Below are 22,845 nucleotides of genomic sequence, written 5' to 3'. Positions count from 1 at the left end.
CTGACTTTCATTTGTAAACACTTGAAGATTCCCTTTGCCAAATGATTCCTTTCATCTTTCTAAACATTAGAATGTCCCTCACCTCTATTTCCTCATTTCATTTCCCGTCATCATTTATTCTTTTTTGCTTCTTTGGTCCTAGGTTGCTCTCATTTTTGGTATTTAGGCCCCTTCAAATTTTTACCCTTTTCTGTTCTCCCGCCTAAACCCCGCTTTGACACCAGCCCCATTGCTCAGGTTTTGTCCCACATTTCATCCCCACTGCACTGCCTTTTGTTGTTGTAGTTATTTGGGGGAAGAAAGCTCTGTATTTCTGTGAAATCATCTTCTTCTCCAACACCTTAACTAACCCAGCTTGCAGAAGGTTCACAGAAATCTTACTGTCCAGAAAATATTTTACAAGTTCGATACACTTTCATTGGCCCTTCCTACCCTCATTCATTGTGAAAACTAGATATATAGCATTTTAGTCACCTGAAAAAATGCAATCCTAGTATTTGGTTCATAGTTATTTTAATGGACAAAATGCATTGAAATTTCACTTTCACACGAAGATATAATGGGTTGAGGAAAATCCCTAACCCCTATTTTGAGGCTGTAATTGTAGGAAAAAGATAGCAGCAGCTACCACTTCTGTGGATCCCCAATTTCCATCAAACTGCAGATATTTTTACCAGCTCTTAGTAGCATGCTTGGCACATAGTGAGTGCTTAATAAATACCACTATTATTGATTATTATTACCATTTGCTGGGTCTTTTTTAAGTAATTCAATTATCAAATGTGGGACTCTACCTTTTTAGAGGCTAATAAAATCATACATCTTCCCCAGTGAATGAAACTGACTCCAAGTTTGCCCGAATAATCCATCCGTGAATGCACCTTAGTAGAAAGAATCAGAATAACAGACTAGAACAAGAAGGGAATATCTTGTACTTTAATAAATTAAAGTAGGGGAGGCAGTGTGCCTAGTGGGAAGAACATGGGACTATGAGTTAGGAGACCCAGGTTCTAATCCTGGCCCAGGCATTTGCCTGCTGTTTGACCTTGGGCACATCACTTAACTTTTCCATGACTCAGTTTCATAATTTGTAAAAATTTACAAAAAAATTACTTGTAAAATAATTGGTAAAAAAACCCTCTGTTCTCCCTTTTATACTGAAAGCCCCTTGTGGGACAGGGATTAATCTTATCTCTAACCCGACATTTACCACAGCACACATTAGTAAGTGCCTAATAACACCATTATAGTTTTTAATAGTAATAATAACGATAACTTGGAACAATTTGGACATTTCAACCATTACACATAATTAGGATTACTTCAATAATAGTCCAGTCTATAATTACCTACTGTTATGGTTGAGAGTGAAAATGTGTAACAGGAAATATATAACAGGAGAGGAAGCTTGGGCCCTTGGGGTTTGGCAGTAGCGGGAATTGACCCTAAGACCTATCCAGGTGCTAGAAGGAGGTAGCAAATTCATTCATTCAGTCGTATTTATTGAGCGCTTACTGTGTGCCTGTTGCTCACCGCAGACTCTTCGGTGTGGAAAGTCAGGCTCATAGCAAATGGGGAGAGGGAATGGGGGAGGAGTGATAATGCAGTAGACAATCCACTAACGGGTAATTGACAGAGGGCAAAATACAGATTTACTTGGGAGCCCAAAAGATAAGGCAGTGGTGCTAATGATTTATCGTGTTCCTCCACCTCCTCTACCTGTACCTCCCCATCACTGTTTCAAGTAGGATTTATTTGTAAAGACGTATGTGTCCAAGGATATTTATTTTTTGTATTCAATCACAAATGGGATTATTAGAATAAACTGGAACATTTGGGGATCCTTGAGGATAAACTGTGACTTTATTGTTAGGCACAGTGCATAAAGACCAAGGCTGATGAAAGTTTCTGAAACCCTTTCCCAGGTTTGACAAGGTAAAAATATCCCTTGAAACAGCTCCTTCAAGATAAACAAACTCTCTGAAATTCTCCCTTCCAGGGACCTTGAGAAAAAGCCACTGTTTGTTTCTGCAGGATATTGTTCTATATCCTATATCCTCCCATCCCCACCCCAGGCCCCTGCCCCCCATTGTTATCTATTCAAAACTTATCAGGTTATTTGCTTTTTATGTCTGGTAAATTCTGAGCTTTGGACAAAAGAAGAAGATGACAACCAGTTAAGTAATATTGAAGATTTTATGCATTCTGGCTTATTAGAAAGGAACTAAAGCCTGACCTAGCCTTATACGCATATGAAAGTGAGTTTGGAAAGATTGTGGCTATCCGTATCAATCAGTGGTATTTATTAATCCCTTACTGTGTGGTAAGCACCTTACTAGGTGCTTGGGAGAGAGAGCAATACAATACATAATCTTGCTCAAAACCAAACGTGTATACAGAGATTGTAAGTTTTTCTTTATGCCTCGTCATCAATCTTCAATTCCATATCTATCCAGATTTCTCCTTTCAGTTTTCAGGCCTCCTAAAATTTGCCTTCTCCATAAAGCTCTGCCTGGGATTGGATTATTCCCAGAGGAAGATGAGAGAAATCCCGGTGGTCTGATTAGCTGCAGCTGGGGGTGGGGGGTGGTGTGGGTGTGTGTTAGAAAAGGAAAAAAGTGAAGAAAAAGAGAAGTGGAAGGAATAATAATTGCCCTGCTACCAAGGCTTACTCCCTTTTCCCTTAGAAGTTTTTCTGCTCTGTGGGTTTGTTATCCAGGGTAGCAGTACCATGATTTAGGCCAACAGCAGGATGAACACTTGCCAACAAGCATCCTCATCTAATCAAAGAGAATTGAGGAGAACAGGAGCTGTAATCAAGTTCTGGTGCCCTAAAAAACAACTCTCCTAATCAAAGAGCACAATTCAAGGGATTCAACGCTTGGAGATGCAGGCCTTGTGATTGAATCAATAATCAATTTCCATACAGCTGGTTGCCCCAGCTCTAAAGTCTCTTAAGTCTGACCCATCCCCTTCCTTTCACTGTCATATTGTCATCATCATCCTCCAAAAATATCTAATCTTTAGGGAAATTGATTTGCAAATGAATAGTCTTTTCAACTTGCCTTAAGAGTTAGCTTTCTTGGGTTGATTGAAGTAACACACTTATTCATGCAATGAAATTGAAGATGGGAAGATCACAAACCTGGGGACTTGTCTGTCATATAGGATAATAAATATGGGAGGGCACTTCTTTCCTCAGTTCGTCTGGACTGTGCCTGCCTTCAGCATACCCCCAATCGTAGAAGTTCGGGATGCAGTGACTTCTTGGTTTCTCTCGAAATGGTATTTGCTATTCTATGTGTACCAGTTTTAAATTCTGACATTTAAAATTGCTAATGGTCAAGTCCTTATAGGGAAGTGAGACTAGCAATGTTGTTTATTCCTCAAGCGCTTTGCCAAACTTGCCAATTGCCTGCCATTTGACTTTGAAGCAGCTTGGCTTAGTGGAAGGAGCATGGGAGTCAGAGGTCGTGGGTTCTGATTCTGACTCCACCACTCGTCAGCTGTGTGGCCTTGGGCAAGTCACTTAACTCCTCAGTGCCTCAGTTACCTCATCTGTAAAATGGGGATGAAGAGTGTGAGCCCCACATGGGACAATTTGATTACCTTGTATTCATTCATTCATTCAATCGCATTTATTGAGCGCTCTGCCTCAGCACTTAGAACAGTGCTTGGCACACAGTAAGTGCTTAACAAATACCAACGTTATTGTTATTACTTTATTACTATTATTTGATCAACCCTACCCTCATTCTTATAATCTGCCCAAAGCTGTCTTAGTTTGAGAGCGCAGAGACCGTATCTATACCTCTTTATTTTGCAGATTTTCCAAGGGAATCCAAACCTCAAACATATACTTTAAAATTTTTCTAGTGAAATGAACAAAAATACCTTTGGTGAAATAAAGTGTTCCCCCCACCCCCCACCCACTGAATTTGTTTACTTTTTTGTAAGCTCCTGACATACCTAACATACTAATTGTTAATCATGCCATCAGTTCAAGCAGTACTTTAGTAAATCAATAAGTTCTTCCTTTTCTTCTTAAATATTTTTTTTCATAACAGTATGTTTGTATCTGTGTTATCCTATCATTTGGCAAACTAGTATGAGCTATTTTAATTTTCCAACTTGTTGTGATTGACTATTCAACCTCCAAATATTTTTCAGTGTGCATATAGGCCGCGGGAAAAACTGCGTCTATTGTTTCCTCAAATATTGCAAGCAGTGTTTAAAAAAAAAAATGTTCCAGTCTGTCTGCTTGTCAAAAATTGGAACCGTTTGATTTTATTTAAGTGAGGTGTTTCAGGATTGTTTGTCAGACTGACCCTACAAACTTTTCATCGCTTGCCTGGAGATGGCAGTGCTATGTAATTTAGCAGGCGCGTGCGGCTTTGCAGATGGGAATTCGGGAATGGCAGAAATCTGGGCAACAGCCGCCAGACGGGAGTGAAACCTTTCTGAGCGGATTTAGCACAAACCCAATGTTTTCCTTGGTTTTATTTTTGAACACTGGGACAGCTTGGTTTATCTTTTAGACTGTGAGCCCACTGTTGGGTAGGGACTGTCCCTATATGTTGCCAATTTGTACTTCCCAAGAGCTTAGTACAGTGCTCTGCACACAGTAGGCGCTCAATAAATACGATTGATGATGATGATCTATGGGTTTGTATGCTATTGCTTCAAGATCTGCCCTGCCCCCAGGACTTCCTGGTTCCAGCTGATACCAGAAATGGTTTCTCTTCCAGTCATTGCCAACCAAACCGGGAAAGAGCGTACACCTCTCCCATGGAAGCTTCTCACAGAGATTCCTGGTTACATTTCTAGGCCAGTTTCAGCACGGATAACCAGAGCCGGAGACTGCTCCTACGTGAGCCCGTTGTTCATTCATTCATTCAATCGTATTTATTGAGTGCTTACTGTGTGCAGAGCACTGTACTAATCAATCAATCAATCAATCGTATTTGTTGAGCGCTTACTGTGTGCAGAGCACTGTACTAAGCCCTTGGGAAGTACAAGTTGGCAGCATATAGAGACAGTCCCTACCCAACAGTGGGCTCACAGTCTAGAAGGAGGAGACAGACAACAAAACAAAGATGCCCTGCACAATCTAAGCAGGTGAAGATAACACATCATATTTAAATACTTTTGGTGATTGTTGGTGAGAGCTAGAAAACTTCAAAGGAGCAGACTAGAAGAAAACCTCCTTGTCAGTTTTCCACCAAGGGACCGTCTCTATATGTTGCCGATTTGTACTTCCCAAGCAGTGTGTACAGTGTACACACTGCGTACAGTGCTCTGCACACAGTAAGTGCCCAATAAATACGATTGATTGAATGAATGAATGAATTAGAACCAAATCTTTGGAAGCCGGCCCACTCTTTCCTCGCTACTTGCTCAAACCTTTCTCTGTGAAACTTGCTACCCGCAGAGCTTTGGTAGGAAAGGGAGTTAGGAAGAAAAGGGTGTGTGCGGGGAAAGGCTGGGATAGAAAGGGTGGCAGGACAGTAGGGAGAGGACAACTCTAGGAGAATTATAGCAACGGCATGACCAAATGGAAATTTCCTTGACTTGGTACAGCTTGATGCAAGGTGGGGGTTGAGAATAGCAATTCATTTCCTATACCAAGATCTGCCAATCAATGGCCCAAGATTTAAAAAGGTGGAAACTGCTTACAGAATGGAGACTAGGTCAAGTGTCTAGAAAGGACCCATGGAGAAGGCCATAGCATTATCTCCTTTAAGACAGTCAAAGAATATTGGGGAATTAGACTGTCTATGAGAATATTGCCTTGTGTGGAGCGGAGTCCAAGGTTTTTTTTTTTCCCTCTGACATCTTCAGTAACTGCCAGGCGGTTTCTCAGGATTGTATGGTATCAGGGGAAGGATTTTTCATGAAACAGGGCTGGTCAAAAATTCAGATAGGAGTTTTGACTTGAGAATTGAGCACACACTCCAGAGTGTGATGCTGGAACTCTAACAGTTGTTTTTTGCACATTTTCAGCCAGTACAGCTGGGATTTAGGGTGATGTCAAATTGGGTCAAAAATCAATTTTAGGAATTCAAAAGAGCTTGTGTTACTATACTGATCTGGGACATACTTCTGCTTTTAGGATCAGCATTTAAAGGTGACATTTCCAAAAACCATAAGCAAGACGCATTACTTGGAGGTGTTGTCCCCATCATGTCACCCTCATATGTTCTGAATTTGAAGCCAGAACTAGTTTCCATCATCAGTCGTATTTATTGAGCGCTTACTGTGTGCAGAGCACTGTACTAAGCACTTGGGAAGTACAAGTTGGCAACATATAGAGACAGTCCCTACCCAACAGTGGGCTCACAGTCTAAAAGGGGGGAGACAGAGAACAAAACCAAACATACTAACAAAATAAAATAAATAGAATAGATATGTACAAGTAAAATAAATAAATAAATAGAGTAATAAATATGTACAAACATATATACATATATACAGGTGCCGTGGGGAAGGGAAGGAGGTAAGATGGGGGATAGAGGATATTCAGGTCATTTTGGAGAAGAATGGGATGAAGGTATATGGGAGATATATGTACATCCTCAGCTTGGATAGGTCCTCTCTATTTCTTCCCATATGACTTTTCTTTTGACCTTGAAATCTGAAATGGAGAGACTGATGACATTGCTCGAAGAGCACACTGAATAGAAATATCAATTTTCTGCCATCTTGTCACTTCTGTTTATGGTTTTGGCATAATTAACACATTTCAAGAATTGTCTATCCAAGGAATGTGCCTTAAAATGTCTTACAGGTGTTAAGATGTTGCGTTGTGCTCTTCCAAGTGTGCAGTACAGTGCTCTGCACAGAGTAAGTGCTCAATAAATACCATCGATTGATTGATATGAAATGTTTTCTATCTCCTTTATCAAAGTAGAGCCTTCCTTGGGACAGATAACCCAGGGTTTGGTCTGACTCAGACTGCCCCTGGTATCTGTCCCAGCCAAGCAGGTCTGTTACTGGCCCTACCAGTGACATTGTAACCCAGCTCGCCCAAAGGATGTGTTCACTGCCAAACTGATATCTCTCTTTATACAGGAACAGTTTAAATGGCTAGTGAGTAATGGGGCTTAGTGGAAAGATCATGGGCCCAGGAGTCAGAGGATTTGGGTTCTAATCCTCATCTGTAACTTCTTTGTGCCTCAGTTTCCTCATCTGTAAAACAACACGTCAACACCTGTTCTCCCTCCTATTTAGACCTAGAACCTCATGTGGGACAGGCGTTGTGTCCAACGTGGTTAATTTGTACCTTGTCCGGCACTTAAAACAGTGCTTGGCACATAGGAAGTGCTTAACAAATGCCATAATAATAATAACAGTGCTTTTGGTTAAGGTCAGTGAGCGCCTGACCCCCAGTTCCTGAATCCCACGGGACCCACAGATCTTTCCAAGCAGGGCTTGTGATGTCCTTGCATCTTAAGGGAAGTACTGAAATACAACTCTTACTCTTAGTAAGGACTTAATTATTGAGGCCAAGAAAAATATTTTATTTTATACAAGACTGAATCAAATAGCACATACTTTAAATAAGGTATGAGTGTATAAAACTGCATAGACATTCCATCTAGATTTTTCCATCTAGATTTCATTCATAAGGCTTTATCTCACCATCCCTCCCTCTGCCAGGCCGCAAATTACTCATTGCAAACTCTGGCCTATCTGTTAATTAAATGGCATGTCCATGGTGGGGGGTCTTTCCACTTGAATGATAATTAATGCGTTTTCCCCCTATTGCAGCTACCCATGAAATCTCAGTAAATAAAAATGTTTTGTGCATAACCTATGCACATGGCTGTATTTTGATAATGACTCACTCTGAAAAGACAACGTGAACTAAGAAATAAAGACCAATGACTTTGTTGTCCCTGAATGAAAGATTCTGGGGCCCTAGAACATGAAACAGATGCTACATGGATATTTTGCTGACATCCTCAATTATTTCATTTGTTGGTATGTGCCACAAATGGTTTATCGTATTTATGGTCTCTGGTTCGAACATTTTCTTTCATTAAATCTGGGTCTCTTTAATATTTTTTGATCACTAGCACGCAGAGCCAGATGTGATAGCTTAACTGTCTTTTATGCAGAGGGCTCATTATAATCAAACTGTTTCCTAATCCATAATCAAAAGAAACTGCAGTAATACTGAAGGAAAATGTTTATGAAATATTTTGATTCCAATCTGATTCCAACAAACCCTCTTAAGCGTTTTGAAACATTCCTTTGTAGTGGGATTTTTGCTGAAGAACACAAACTAAGAATAAATGAATTATATATTTACATATAGGCATATTGATAGTGAAAACTTAAAGATGGAATTGTAAATCTGCATCTAAGGACTGTATTCCTGTCCTGATTTGTGAGTGTATAAATTAAAAAGAATCTTGAAAATGAAGGAAAGAGGTGAGGATTTATTTTATGGATTAACTCCTATTTGATTACGTCAGTTTAAATGAACTCTACTGATGCTGATTTTTGCCTGCTAAATTTTTTTTTTTAAATTATACACCTCAAAAAACGCATCCTACCTCAGAAGCTTGTTTGAGCCTGATTACCATTCAAATAGGAGACTACTTGGGAATTCTGAGTTCAGTTAGTTGCCTTGCCCTAAAACAGAAACCTGAAATAATCTTTCAATAGTCTGTTACTCTACTGAGTGAATTACTGAGTGAATAGTCCGTTACTCTACTGAGTGGGAAGTATGTATTGCAGGATACCTTACAGTCAATGCCATATACGTTTAGAGGATGAATCCTCCCGCATTTTGCCTTAATTCTGACAGTTCTGGGTCATATTGTTTTGAATGGGTTAATCTCCAAGGATAACAAGGTGATACTGTGATTCTTGGCAAAATTCACCTTTCTAATGAACAAGATGGATTTAAAGCATTAACTTGACAATTCATTGTTTCGAAGTCCCAGCCTGCCAAAAGGCATCATTGATAGATGACTGTATGCTGAATAAAAGCAAAAGCACCCAGCCACTAAAAGCAGCACCTATGTCCCCATAATGGTATCAAGGAGGAGAGATTTTTACAAGGTGTCTGAACCCCTACATTGTGTCCATCTTAGGAAATGATGAAGGGATGTTCAAACATATTTCAACTCAAGCAATCATATTTATAGAGCACTTACTGTGGGCAGAGCACTGTACTAGGCACTGAAGCTTCTAACCCACGAGGCAAAAAACATCATGGCAGAACTGGCAGATGAGTAATAATAATATTCTGCTGCTTACAGCTTCCCAGTCATCATAATTGATATATCTCATTATCAGCAAGACCTGAAGGCTCTTCCAGCTAGTACAATCATATGAAGCACAGAGTGTTGGATTAACTATTAACGATATGGTCCAAACTCTACTACAGATAGCTCAATAAGTTCCTTTAAAATGAAGTTATTCTCCAGGACTTTTTCAACATCACAGCTGTCCTCCAAAAATTAGGAACTCAAATTTGAAACATCAACTCGAGTGGATCAATTAATGGAGATTATTGCTTATTGTGTGCAGAGCACTATAATAAGGACTTGGGAGTAGGGAGGAGAGACAGACATTAAATAATAATAATAATGACATTTATTAAGCACTTACTATGTGCAAAGCACGGTTCTAAGCACTGGTAGCATTATGTACATAAAATATCTATATATATGCATAGATATATATGTATAATGATTATGATATGCCATTTACCAGTCAACAGAGTACAGAGGATAACTACAATATTTCAGTGATCCCAGCACAATCATTTGCATCACATTTCGGAACAAAGTTTTTAAAAAAACACATAGAAACAACAATTGTAGTATTTCATGTTTCTGACAAGGTCTTGCCCAGAGAGTTTATGGTATTACTTTTGCATGGCACAAATAGCTGTCTGCTACCAGAATCACTCTACGGTTTGGGCTGGAAATCAATACACATGAAATCTTCCAGAAACTTTAGTGGTCTCTCAAAAGCAACTATTACTATGGGAACATCGTGTACTTTGTAAAGAATGTTGGAAATTGGTCCATGCGTGAATATAGTAAGATGTACTATTTAGCATAAGTTGACTACTTTGAATAAGATGAGTAACTTTAAAGAACAGCATTTAGTTTCCTTAAATGAAATTGTGAATTGTAAGCTTTTACAGATAGGAATCAGCAAGTTTTGTTAAAATTTTCTGCAGTTTAGTCTATATTTCATCTGTCCTATGCACTCCTCTTCTTCCTACACCTCTCAACTTCCAGCAAATGTGTGTCTATGTGATTTTATTCCTGAGAGTAAAAGTAAACAGGAAACTATGGGACGATACTTTAACCTCTGAAAGGGGGATTAGCAAAACTACAAATAACAGTACGCTAAGGGATAGTTAAGTACAAGGTAAAATATTAGAATGAAAAGGAACCCATGATTTGTGTCTGATACCTTGACTGAGCCACAATATTGCCGTTTTTCTGAAGTTCTGGTTAAGGTCAAATGCTGTTGACTGTACAGTCAGGTTAGAAATAGGAAAGAAGGAATTGAAACACAAGTTGAACCTAGTTGGACCCAGGGAGAGCTCTTCTTACCCTGATATTGTGATATACCTAAGTGTGTTACGTGGCTTGATAGGAGAGAACTGATCTGTTGCTGGGTTCAGGAAATGTGAAAAGACTCTTACTGATGGGAATCTATGAAAGGACTTCTGTCAAGGTAGGGTACCTAGTTGCAAAGTCAGTGTGCATCCAAACAGGCGGATCATGTACAGGAAAGTCATTTCTGCTATGTGTCCTTTGCAATGGGTGTTTTGGATAGAAAGTAGTGCCATAATAAAGGAATGCTCTTCTGACAAAGCATACCTGTCTGGATGCAGCGTGAAGTGGTGTTAGAAGAAACCGTTGTGAATGTGCAACTTGTGTGGCATTGGACATAGGTGAATATTACAGTACAAGTTTTCCTGAATGCGGGGTTCCTCAGAGCTGGCCATGTCTAGGCTATGCCCAGGTACTAGTACTATTTTGTGTCAGGTCTGCTTTGTAAGATAAATAGTCTGTAGTAGGGCTACATGACTTTTAGCCTACAGCCAAGTGTCACACATCTATCCCTATCTTGTCTTTCACCCACTCGGCAGCTATACAAGGATGTTGGAACTTCTGCCACGAAAGGTGTGTTTATGGACAACTTAATTTTTTTATGAGGTGTAGGCTGGCGATACCGTGGAGTTGCATTAGTGATATGTTGGGATGTTACATATGAGCCTCCTGTGCTTTCAAAATGGGAATTTAATCCGTGAAGAAGGCAAAAGAAACACAGTGTCCTCAGTTAAGAAATGTACACATTTACCATTGAAGTCCACTCGTCTTCTCTAATTTGAATAAGCAAACTCGTCTCCTGCTTCTTTCTTACTTTTTGACCAAGCCAAACAATCCTGTTCTTTTTATTGCTCATTTGACTCCTCACACCAAGCATTTATTCTTCTCTTTCCTGTGTCTGGAATATCTTCCCTTCCTAAATCCATCCATTCTTTCCTTCGAGGCTTGAGCTAAGATAAATCAGATAAATCAGATAAATCAGAAAATCCAGATAAATCAGAAAAAAACAAACCCTACAAGCAGGATGCTTACCATCCTGCTGCTACAGTTATCTGAGACTCTTCAGACAGCCCAAGTCCTAGCCTGTGTACATCTACAAGTGAATTTTGGACACCCTCTCCCTGAGAGGTACATTACCTCAGAAGCCTCTCCATCCTTTTTGTAATAATAATAACGATAATAATAATAATAATGGCATTTGTTAGAGCTTAAGATATAATAATGATGGCATTTATTAAGCGTTTACTATGTGCAAAGCACTGTTCTAAGCGCTGGATATGCCAAGCGCTGTTCTAAGCACTAGTGTAGATAGAAGATAATCAGGTTGGACACAGTCCCTGTCCCACACTGGGCTCACCATCCCAATCCCCATTTTAGAGATGGGGTAACTGAGGCACAGAGAAGTGAAATGACTTGCCCAAGGTAACACAGCAGACAGGTGGTAGAGCCCTTATTAGAACCCATGATATTCTGACCTTCCAGGTCCTTTCTCTATCCACTAGACCATGCTGCTTCTTTTGTCTTTAGAGAAAGATCCTTAACAATTTCTCACCTCCTAAAGCACCTGCTCTCTGGGGTCTCTACTTTTAGCAATTCAAATAAGTCTGAAAAGTCTGTTTTTTCTAACCTACTGGTGCCGGAAATGCTTCAAGCAGGTGTTGCCGCACCGAGTCTACTCACAAGCCCTGAGCATGCAGTTTCCAAGGATCTTTCTTTAATGGGGAGATGGGATCAGAATTTTTCATATCTTTCTCTCTACCCTAAGTTACTTCCTCCCCATCTGTGTAATCTGCTGGTTGTTTTTTCCCCTTTCTTACAAAGCAGAGGAAGAACAAAAAATATTGAAAGGAAGAATATTGGCAGCTTAGTATATGATTGTCTGCAAATACATTGCCATCTTTAGTTCCTTGGAGGCTGAACAGTTAGCAACTAACCCATCACGGTACATACAGGACACCCAATAAATATTCTTTTCAAAATCCCATCTGTATATCTAAATAAGAGATAACAAAGAATTCTCAAGTTTCATCCAGGCTTGTGACTCCCACTGTAACTCATCAGTAGAATTGTCCTTTGATTTGTTATTGAAATTCATGGTGAGATTGTACCCTTGTGAGTGTTACTGAGGGGGCTTCTCTTGCACATTTACATACCTTGTCCCTGAAAATTCAGCTGTGCACTTTTACTGGCCCCTATGGAGCCAGCGCTTCAATGCAGTACTATCACATTAGCTACAATATATGAAAACTATTTTCAGTATTCAGCAGAGGAAAGAGAGTGGGTTAAAGTGAAAAACATTGAGAGTAAAGTGTCCTGGGGTGTGCTATAAGCTGTGTAGTCTACTAGATGCAGTGTGCAGACGTGGAAAAATTACAAGCAAATTCTAGAGGGAATGTTTAAGTGACCTACAGAAAGTAACAAAGCACCACCAACCAGCCTGCTGAATAGTCCCTTCAAATAGTGATTCACACCTTTCAAGAAAGAACCATCTAAAAATGAAACTGGCTTTTGTTATTTAAGTATTAATGTTGTGTTCTTGCCCCAACCTAGATGGAGCAGTTTTAAAGGGCATGCTAATTAAGGGATGGGTGTTGAATTCATCTTATAAAAATATTAGTGATTGGATAAATTTGTGGACAGTGCCTGAAAAATCTGGCTATTGGGAGGAATCAGCTAGTTAGCATTTACATCATAGACCAAGTGATCCTGGACTAGAGAAACCGACATCTTCACTTCCTTCGAAAAACTCTCTTCTCTTCCCCATCCACAAAGTTCACCCATATGGCAGTCAAAGTGTCTGAGTCAACTATTTTTCATTAGCCTTCAGTTGAAAGATGACTCTTACATTGCTCCTCTCCATTCCCTTGCTCCCTCTGGCACTGAGGTGAGGAGAAGAGATATTTCATCCTTAGAAAGTATAGTCACCCTAAAGCTGCAGCTGTCTCAGGATCAGCCGATGGCATGTATTGAATGCTTCCTGTGTGAGGATCACTGTACTGAGCATTTGGGAAAGTACAATGCACCAGAGTTGGTAGACCTGTTCACTCCCACAGGGAGTTTATAGTCTAGAGGAGGAGGTAGGCATTAATATAAATGCATAAAGTACAGCTGAGTGCTGTGGGGGCTGATGGTGGAGTGAATATCAAGTGCTCAAAGGGTACAGATCCATAGGTGACGCTGAAGAAAGAGGGAATCAGGGAAAAGAAGGCTCAATTGGAAAAGGCCTTCAAGATTCCAAGTTGTAACTGTATGAATTCTGTCAATGAGTTTACACGTGACTGTTTGGTTGGTTAGGATCAGCTATGCCTGCTTTTTTATATAGGCCCCTTATTTTCCATTCACCGGGTGATTAATGAATCACAGATAGTTGCCTTTAGCAATTTTAAAGTCATTACCTGTCATTTTGCTCAGGTACCAGAGGCAATCGTATGTAGTATGACTATTTCAGGGATTTTTTTTTTTGTGACAGTCTTCAAAAAATAGACAACAATTGGTTAGAAGTTTTCCAGAAAAATATATCAGACAGAAATGAGCTCTTTACTCTTTGAAGAACATAGATTTATGCATTATATTACCTGACCTTTCCAAATTCTTTCTGCGTGTACTTTACTTTCATTTTATATTCAACTTCAGATTATAAATTCAAGTAGCTTATTAGAATTGTGTTTTGCATTTTCCTGAGCCAGCCAAAGTAGAACATCCTAAAACCTAGGGCTTCAGGATCAAAAGTATTTCTCGTAATGTTCGAAGAACTTGCTAGCCAATAATGATGATAATGCCCATTTAGCACTTTACATTTTGAGGGAATTTCATTTTCATTAATTGATTCTCCCGCAATCTTTTAGAATTTGAGATTCTCAGGATTAAGACTGTATGTTTTCTACTCTTATTCAGTGCTTTTTAATTATGAGATTTCAGTGGAATGATAATTAATGATGTTGATTGTAACTTGGTGTCACCCTCGCCAGCAATGGAGGAACAATTAAAAACATTCAAGAGTTATGAACTGTATCATTTCTCAGTATACCAAGAGGAAGAGCAGAAACAATGCCAGTTTTCTGGTCATATTCTAGAAAAAAAAATGCAAGCTACTTCTTGGAGAGGCAGTAGTAGCATTTTCCTGAGTTGCCAATCTTTTGCTCCTTCAAACCTTCCTAAACTGGTCCATATCATTGCAGCAACGTGGCAAAGGAATGACTCTAACCTAAAATAAGGAGTCCTAACCTGGTTCTAAAATAGCAGCAGCTCCTCAGGCAATTCTTTGATGGAGGCTTTTAATATTCCCTGAGATTGGAGTAATAGATAGTGAAAATAACCAGAAAAAGGGGGAAAACCAACTCTGCTGGGTCTAGATACTGCTGAAAAGATGATGTTTGTACTTATTTTGTCCCGCATCCATAAGAGAATCCTGCTACCAGCCCATTTCTGAACCTCAGAAATGGCCCTTCTCTGAACATCAACTACCTTGTATAACTGGTAACACTTTCTTAAAAATTGAATGTGGCGTATTACACAATGTAGATTTCAGAGACACTAGTCATGATGACATAATTTTCCCCATTATATCCGGTCTTGGCAAAGGGTACTTCAGCTGCTCACTTTGCTGCCTGTAGCCAATGTCCTAAACAGACAGACTTCCCAACATGGGTTGTGTGGAGCCAGTTTGCATTGCTCACCACTTGAGCAGTCTGAATGCCATGAGGTCCCTGCCCCTTGCAACCTCACAAAACAACATTCAGAGTACATCGGGATTTTACAAAAGCAGATCAAGCTGACAGCATGACAGCAGAAGAGGAGGAAATTTCAAGAAGTTTTGTTCTATTCTGTTGAACACGTCTTTCTGCCAGGTTCTGCAGAGATGTATTGCCAACCGAAGAAAAACAGAGTTAATACTACCCATTGCAGGGAGATATTTTCAAGTCTGTCATGTCTCTACGGCTGATAAACGTGTAGTTTGTCTAGTTCTTCCTTAGAGCAGCTTTTACCAATCAATGGTGATTCATTCACATAAGTAGACACTGAGCAGTCAAGCATCTTTGATCATCTAAAATCTATTAATTTTTGTTCATAAATCCAGTTGTACAAATGGTGAAATACAACTCTTTGGCACATACCTGCAGCCAGTGGAAAGATTGGCTGCAGAAAACCAGCCCAGTTAAAATATTTCAACAGAATTCATCCTACCTACAATAATTGAGCTTTTATGGAGGGACAACATTGTATTAAGGAATCAGGTATAGAACATGAGATTTTTTTCAAGTATGCTGTAGCAAAAAATAACAGGATGTTTTAAATTAAGAGCAAGATAAAATAATTAAAATAATGTGCTGTCTAGATTTATTAAAATTAACTCCACTATCGGATATCATCCTCAGAAGCGTAAATAATTTGTTACATACCTACCTTCACCTAGTGCTGAAATGGCTCATTATCAGAGCTGAGCAAATGGCCCTTGTCCTCTGGTATCCTATCTTACATACTGGCATGGATGAGGGTAGAGTAAGTCATATAGACTCAGTAACAATTATATTAATGTTGAACAAATATAGCATAGCAACTCATTAGCTTTGTTCTTTCCCTGGGAAATTCTGACAAGAAAATCTCCTTTAGGCACCACCAGCTATGCGATTATGATGGTGCACTTTTTCTTTTTGTCTTTAACACCTTTTCCTTACCTACTTTATTTTTCATTACCTTTTCTCTCTCTGGAAATAAATTATCCATTATGAACTTTTGGGGATATGTGTGGTAAGAAAAAGACCCCAAGTCTCAAAGCGATTCTGATAAACTTGCAGACCTCAAAATTTTGTTTTCCTTGTTAACTGACTTTGATATTTTAGAGCAATTACTAAGAAGGTCAAAGCTAAAACAAAGCTGGGAAAGCAGTCCTACTCTGGTTTGCTGAAGCTCAACTACTAAAGCTCAGTTTGAGATCATGTTCCTTGAGCTTAAATTCCCCTGCACCAGGGCTAGGGACTGTGATCCTATCTGGTGTTGGATTTTGAAGGGAAACTGGAGAATGATCTAGGCAATTCCCTAGAGGCCCCAAGTTAGAAATGAAAATTTGGGTAAAGAGGGCAAGACAGCAATTTAAAAATAACTTTTATAGTAATCCAAGGAAGCCTAGATATATATTTTAAATGGCAATCTGCATCCAATAAATATGCAAGCACGTGACCCCTAATCAATGTGTTGCATTCCTTATATGACCGTGGTGTCCTGAAAATGAACACCAGGAGTGGAATGGTTAGGTTCATGGACAGAGCACTTTTACTTTTAAAAAGTAGTGACTGAAGGAATAGGTTGGAAGGTGCTCAGTCATCAATCATATTTATTGAGTGCTTACTGTGTGCAGAGCACCATACTAAGCTCTTGGGAAGAGTACAGTATAACAGAGTTAGCAGACCCGTTATATATAAAAAATATCACTGAGACAAGTAATAGAGGAAGATTTGTGACAGTTATATATCTTCTATAAAATAATCAATTCCTCTGCTGACAGGTAAGACATTGTTCAGGGTTAATTTTCAAGCTCATAATGTTTATTATAGTACTTTTTTATAATTTAAAATATATAGTCATGAATGGAAATGGTCTTTAGTACCTATGGGTGGTGAAGAAATATATCTTCTCAAGACCAGAGTGGAAGATCTTCGTGGGGAAAAGGAAGCAAGCAACTGGATTTAAGGCAAATGATTGATTTTTAAAGTTTTATTTTGATGCCTGCCCTTTGGAAAACAACAACTCTTCCCTGTTCACAAATACCTAATCCAGTGTAAATCTATTTTGACAAACGATGCCCTTGGAGGAAATTTCCCATCTTTCTGAGGGAAAATTGTACCTTTCTGAGGTAAATTAATTTATTTCTAGCACCGTTACCATTTGTAGAGTGGATTTCTCTAATGCCTCTAATTTAATTTACCTCACATGGGAGAGAGAAGGGGTGACAATAGACTACCCAAACAGCTTCAACACAGTGAGTTGAAGTGGATTGAGATAAACACGGAGGGCAGCTTAAGTGTTTCAATCATAACCTTAAACAAAGGAGCAGAGCAGAGGGCTGTTGGGGAAATGGTAGCAACTGACAGACTAAAATAATATGCAGCTACCAGAATAGAGATGATTCCACTCCAGTATAGGCTTTGACTATATCCTGGTACAAAGGAAGAGTTAAAAATAGCTCCAGGTATTCTAAGTAGTAAATTCAACATCACAATGAAAGGACCATAAAGGATCACAGAAAAGAAGGTTGAATAGAGTCTCTTCAGTCTCACCGGCACATATGAGATTCACTGTCCAAAGCATCATATTTGAACATGGATGCTATCTGTCTGTATATTTATGAGACTGTGATGTTGCTAAATACAGTTTTCTTCAGAACAAGAGATATATGGTTGTCTGTCACTCATATGAAAAGCCCCGCCCCCGATAGAGAGTGTGTTGAATATCTAGAAGAGTGTCCCGAGGAAAGCGGCAGAATCACTTTGGGGCATTTTATTTAAAAATAGACAGCACAACAGTAGAAACTCGACAGTATGGAATAATCCTGCACTAGGCAGGGGAGAAAGAACTGGACTCTGCAACTTAGGGTTACAGTTCTCTTCTGCATGGATTTCCAGGGTTATAATAAAGAAACCTGTAGGCCATGTTTGGACAGGTATTTGGTGCCAGAGGAGGATTCAGGGCCTGCAAATCAGTTTGAATATTTTTCACGGGTCTTATGCAGTCTTACACATCACATATACATTGACCTCTTAGATGAAATGGACCTCAAGACAGTTCAAGAGCAAGCAGTGTATTTCATAACAGGTGCAACAAGAAAAATACTGTTCTTAGGGGGCCAAACTTGACATTCCTGGAGCACTGCACAGTCCCTAACTAAGACTTTTTGATTTCCTATTAGATTTTCCTAAGTTGAAGTTTTGCCTTACTGAGAACACTATTTTGGCTGTGATCTCGTTTTAGCATTTTCATTATGTCAGCATAGAAAATCGTTTGGTTTAATGTACTTCACCCAAAAATTGAACAGTAAATCTCTGACATGTTCCCTATGGCGTCTCATTTTTTCTTTGATCTCCATGCTTAGAATACTGTTGGCAATTCTTTAATATTTATCAACGATAAATTACAATTGGAACATAAATCTGAATTTGACTTGAAAAATATCAGTGCCTTCTGGACTAATGAGAAATACATTCAATTTATACATTTATGACATTTACTTCATCTATATATCATCCTATATGAATATTCATATTGGTGTATGAATAGCATTTACATTATACTGGAGCCTAGGCATCTTGCCCTAAAAGAAAATCTATCACAGGATCTACACCCAGGGAAAACACCATCATTATTCCATGTCAATGGAAGTGAGAGTAAAAGTCCTTACACTCAGACTAATTCAGCACAAACTAAATTTTCTTAACTAAACCTTCAAGATATCATAAAGGAGATGGAATCTTGATGCTTGCTGGACTTTTCAGTTTTGTGAAAAAAATAACTCACTTTAATTGAGAGGAGCATCACCCAGGGGACTTCGGGACAGAAGAGTTAGTTGACAATATTACACTCTTCAAAGAATAATAAACAAAAATGATAGTATCTTTTCAAAAATTCTTGGTTAAAATCCAGCCACTTGATTTGAGACATTTCAGATCTGTTCATATGAGAAATTTTTCCACACATTCAGTGAATCCATGTTTTATGACATATGCATGTTATATATAACCTGAGATTATTCTTGAACTAAGAAACAAACAGCTGGAATCCCTGAATATAGGATGTATTATAATACTAAAATATGTATTATGTGTATATCCTTGACTCGACTGTGTCTAGTCTGATTAGCCTGTATCTACTCCAGCACTTAGTGCGGTGCTTGGCAAATAGTAAGCTCTTAATAGATACCATATAAAAACCTCATACAAAACCAGAAAGCTTTATTTTTACTACATGGAACAGGTGCTCAGCGGTATATGTTCAGCTCTGGAACCAAGTACATTTGCTCTCAGACTGAGATTCTGTATCTCAGAGCCAAGATTTGGTCTTGGGATTTAGAAATACGTGAAAATTGAGGTGTTTGATGGAAACACTGACACAGGCTTAAATATAGAAGCCTAAGTGGCACTGCTAGATTACTCACACAAATTAACCAGTGTTAAAAGCCCTGCTTATTTTGTTGGAATGTTACCCTAAAGTATAGAGCATTACCCAGGAACTTGAGCGGACCAACAGGTTACACATTATAGCTGTTCTGTACCCCAGAGACACATACGATATGCCCTAGCAAAGCCTCAAATGTATATTTTTTAACCCCAGTCTCTGGTTTTTGGAACTTAAATCTAGGCATTTGAATTGATAGAGATTTAAAAAAAAACAAACACCTTTGAGATTTGTCAGTGTTAAACAGGAATCTTTCTGTGGCCCTTAATCCATCCACCAAGAAACAGGGCAATTTTCTATCCAAATAAAATACTCTACAAACATGAGTTCATGTTCGTCCTCTCTCTCTGTCTCTCTCTGTCTGTCTCTCTCTTTCTATCTATATAGATAGATGTATAGAAATATATATATGTATTTCTATACATATTCAAATATAATAATATTTGTTAAGCACTTATTCATTCAATTCAATCGTATTTATTGAGCGCTTACTGTGTGTTGAGCACTATACTAAGCACTTATATGTGCAAGCACTGTTTTAAGCACCAGGGAAGGTATGAGGTTGTCAGGGAGGACAAAATACCTGTGCCACAGGGGGTTTACAGTCTAGGTAGGAGGTAGTAGGATTTAATCCCCATTTTACAGTTGAGGAACCTGAGGCACAGAGAAGTTAAGTGACTCATCCCAGGTCACACAGCAGACAAGTGGCAGAGCTGAGATTAGAACCCAGGTCCTTCTGGCTCCCAGGCCCGTAGTCTTTACGCTAGGCCACATTGCTTCTCTAGAACACTGTAATTCAAATTCTAATAATACTATTATTATGATAATGATACTATTCTTATAACCCTAATAATAATTGTAGTATTTTTAAAGTGCTTACTGTGTACCAAGCATTGTACTAAGTGCTGGGATAGAAACAAGATAATAGGAGGGGCACAGTCCCTCTCCCGCGTGGGGTTTACATATTGAGGGGGAAGGTGAACAGGCATTGAATCACTGTTTTACAGATGAAGGAATTGAGGAATAGGGAATAAATTAATCAATAGAATTTATTGTACGCTTACTCTGTGCAGAGCATTGTGCCCAAAGTGAAACAGCGAACAATTGGCAGAGTCGGGTTTAGAACCCAGAACCCCTGACTCCAAGGTCTGAAGTCTTTCCATTAGGCCACACTGCTTCTCTAAATACAGCAGAGCCTGACACATTACAGGCTGATTTGTGTAGAATAGTTAAGATAGTAGTATCTGGAAGTGGTGGGAGAGGGCCATATGTTTTCTTGAACATATTCATATTAGAGGTACAAAAAAATCCTGGAAGAGTGTAATTAACTTAAAGGACTCTTCATTTGGAAGACATTCCTTGCATGCCCCCACAACCACCTTAATTTGAGCTTCTAGGTAGAGCTTTCAGGGATGAGGATTCTGTGCATGATAGTAAGGGTAAGGGCCGGAGAGAGGACTGCTGATTTTTCTTTCCCTTCCCCATGACTGGAAAAATGCAGAAAAAACCCCGAAACAAAACAAAACCCTACAAGGCAAATGTTTCCAGGTTGATGATTCTAGGTCCAAATTAAATTGTTTTTCAGTGATTATTATCTACCCCTTGAGCCAATTACTGTTAGGACCTAAGGCTGGTAGGGCTAGTTGTGAACAAATGTATGTAGTAATCAACAAATAATTATCTTTAATCTCAGGATGCAGAGCTCTCAAGATGCGTAGCACCCTACCAGAACTGGAGGTGACAAAACAAAGATTTAACCAGTCCTTTACCTTTGAAAAGTTGCCACTCTAATGTAAGGAACAAGACTAATGAACAGCTAATCAATGCAGATACAGTAATTCTGTGAAAGCATTTCAGTCCTGGAAATTGAGCTTTGCTGTGATTAAGACAGAATAATTTTCCTCAAGAAGGCGATCTCTGAGTTATGACATAAACCTCTCTACGTTTTTAAGTTAAGAACGTGGGATCTGTCCCCTCTTTGATATCTGTCTTTGCGAAACATATCCTAGATATTCATGGTTGTGCAAGGAGCTAGAAGTGTAAGGAGCTGAGAAGCAAACAAAGGTAGGATACAAAGCAGAGATTGTGTCTACTTACTCATAAGTGCTCAGTAAATCACATTGATTGATAGATTTTTATATCCAAGCTCTGCAGGAACCAGCTGTAATCCTGGAAAAGATTACTATCAGTCAATCAATTGCATTTTTTGAGTGCTTAATATGTTATTGTTATTATCATTATTATTATGGTATTTGTTAAACACTTACTATGTGCCAAGCACTGCTCTAAGCGATGGGGTAGATAAAAGGTAATCAGTTTGTGCCACGTGGAGCTCGCAATATTAATCCCCATTTTACAGATGAGGTAACTGAGGCACTGAAAAATTAAGTGGCTTGCCCAAGGTCACACAGAAGACAAGTGGTGGAGGCGGGAGTAGAACTCACGGCCCCAGACTCCCAAGTCTGTGCTCTTTAAACTAAGCCATGCTGCTTCCCCAAAAAGAAACCAGTGACTTCAGAACAAATCTATAGATAACTGTGACTCCTGAGGTGGTTGATGGGATGTCAAGGCCAGGAAATTAGGAAAATTGATGGAGGTAATGCATCCTGCAGGAAGAAGAGGAGGTGACTTTTAAGAATTGTTTGGAGGAGGGGAGAGGTATGTTCAGAGCTCTGAACTAAGAACTTGGCAGAGTACATTACAACAGAATTAGCAGACACATTCCCTGCCCATACCGAGCTTCCAGTCTTTGGTCTACTAAACATTTGTGCTTTTGTTTGCTTGTCAGTAAAACTAAGATCAGGTACTGATTTGCCTAAAAAATTATTGTGAGGAGTAATGAGAAAACTCGTTAGAAAAATTTTTTGACATTCCTGCAGAAGGTAAGAAATCAAATGGCATTATTCTTCCCACAGTGACTGCAGTATTTGGTTCCCAGCTACAGTGGCAGTCCAAACGTCAGGACACCATAACGGCTGGGAGAGTCAGGAAAGGGAATTAGGAGTCAGGCTCCTGGGACCCTTTGCTTTGAGTATGCCTGAGCTTTGGGCTCAGTTTCTGTGTGCTACCTTACAGTAATTGACTCAATATT

The sequence above is a fragment of the Tachyglossus aculeatus genome, chromosome 9 (genome assembly GCF_015852505.1).
Source record: "Tachyglossus aculeatus isolate mTacAcu1 chromosome 9, mTacAcu1.pri, whole genome shotgun sequence".
Taxonomy (NCBI): domain Eukaryota; kingdom Metazoa; phylum Chordata; class Mammalia; order Monotremata; family Tachyglossidae; genus Tachyglossus; species Tachyglossus aculeatus.
The sequence above is the reverse complement of the archived record's forward strand: the minus strand, read 5'-3'. Positions refer to the sequence as shown.